We start from the raw sequence: 2,311 nt of genomic DNA on the forward strand, positions 1-2,311 counted from the left end.
GTTCTTGGATTCGGTTAGTGAGAACTTTATTGAGGATTTTTGCATCGGTATGCATAAGGGAAATTGGTCTGAAGTTCTCTATCTTTGTTGGGTCTTTTTGTGGTTTACATATCAGAGTAATTTTGGCTTCATAGAATGAGTTGGGTAGAGTACCTTCTGCTTCTATTTTGTGGAATAGTTTGTGAAGAACTGGGATTAGATCTTCTTTGAAGTTCTGATGGAACTCTGCACTAAACCCATCTGGTCCTGGGCTTTTTTTGGTTGGGATACTTTTAATGACTAGTTCTATTTCTTTATGGGATATAGGACTGTTTAGACCATTAATATGATCCTGATTTAACTTTGGTATCTGGTATCTGTCTTGAAATTTGTCCATTTCATCCAGGTTCTCCAGTTTTGTTGAATATAGCCTTTTGTAGAAGGATCTGATGGTCTTTTTGATTTCTTTAGGATATGTTGTTATGTCTCCCTTTTCATTTCTGATTTTGTTAATTAGCATGCTGTCCCTGTGCCCTCTAGTGAGTCTGGCTAAGGGTTTATCTATCTTGTAAATTTTTTCAAAGAATCAATTCCTCATTTGTTTGATTCTTTGAATCTTTCTTCTTATTTCAACTTGGTTTATTTTGCCCCTGAGTTTGATTATTTCCTGCCGTCTACTCCTCTTGGGTGAATTTTCTTCCTTTTTTTCTAGAGCTTTTAGGTGTGTTGTCAAGCTGCTAATGTGTGCTCTCTCTAGAGTCTTTTTGGAGGCACTCAGAGCTATGAGTTTCCCTCTTAGAAATGATTTTATAGTGTTCCATAAGTTTGGGTATGTTGTGGCTTCATTTTCATTAAACTCTAAAAAGTCTTTAATTTCATTCTTTATTCCTTCCTTGATCAAGGTATCATTGAGTTGAGTGTTGTTCAGTTTCCACGTGAATGTTGAATTTCTATTATTGATGTTGTTATTGAATGTCAACCTTAGTCCATGGTGATCTGATAGGATGCATGGGAAAAATTCAATATTTTTGTATTTGTTGAGGCCTGTTTTTTGACCCACTATATGTTCAGTTTTGGAGAGCATACCATGAGGTGCTGAGAAGAATGTATATCCTTTTGTTATAGGATAAAATGTTCTGTAGATATCTGTTAGATCCATTTGTTTCATAACTTCTATTAGTTACACTGTGTCCCTGTTTAGTTTCTGTTTACACTATCTGTCAATTGATGAAAGTGTTGTGTTGAAGTCTCCCACTATTATTGTGTGAGGTGGAATGTGTAATTTGAGTTTTACTAAAGTTTCTTTAATGAATGTGGCTGCCCTTGCATTTGGAGCATAGATATTTCGAATTGAGAGTTCCTCTTGGAAGATTTTATCTTTGATGAGTATGAAGTGTCCCTCCTTGTCTTTTTGGATAACTTAGGGTTGGAAGTAGATTTTATTCGGTATTTGAATGGCTACTACAGCTCGTTTCTTCAGAACATTTGCTTGGAATTTTTTTTCCAGCCTTTCACTCTCAGGTAATGTCTGTCTTTTTCCCTGAGATGTGTTTCCTGTAAGCAGCAAATGTTGGGTTCTGTTTGTGTAGCCAGTGTGTTAGTTTATGTCTTTTTATTGGGGAATTGAGTCCATTGATATTAAGAGATATTAAGGAAAAGTAATTGTTACTTCGTATTATTTTTGTTGTTAGAGTTGGCATTCTGTTCTTGTGGCTGTCTTCTTTTAGGTTTGTTGAAGGATTACTTTCTTGCTTTTTCTAGGGCGTAGTTCCGTACTTGTATGGGTATTTTTCTGTTATTATCCTTTGAAGGGCTGGATTTGTGCAAAGATAGTTTGTGAATTTGGTTTTCTCGTGGAATACTTTGGTTTTACCATCTATGGTAATTGAAATTTTGGCTGGGTATAGTAGCCTGGGCTGGCATTTGTGTTCTCTTAGTGTCTGTATAACATCTGTCCAGGAACTTCTGGCTTTCATGGTCTCTGGTAAAAAGTCTGGTGTAATTTCAATAGGCCTGCCTTTACATGTTACTTGACCTTTATCCTTACTGCTTTTAATATTCTATATTTAGTGCATTTGTTGTTCTGATTATTATGTGTCGGGAGGAATTTCTTTGGTCCAGGCTATTTGGAGTTCGATATGCTTCTTGTATGTTCATGGGTATCTCCTTCTTTAGATTTGGGAAGTTTTCTTCTATAATTTTGTTGAAAATATTTGCTGGCCCTTTAAGTTGAGAATCTTCATTCTCATCTATTCCTATTATCTGTAGGTTTGGTCTTCTCATTGTGTCCTGGGTTTCCTGGATGTTTTGACTTAGGATCTTTTTGCATTTT

This window comes from Mus caroli, chromosome 1 (assembly GCF_900094665.2).
Source record: "Mus caroli chromosome 1, CAROLI_EIJ_v1.1, whole genome shotgun sequence".
Lineage (NCBI taxonomy): Eukaryota > Metazoa > Chordata > Mammalia > Rodentia > Muridae > Mus > Mus caroli.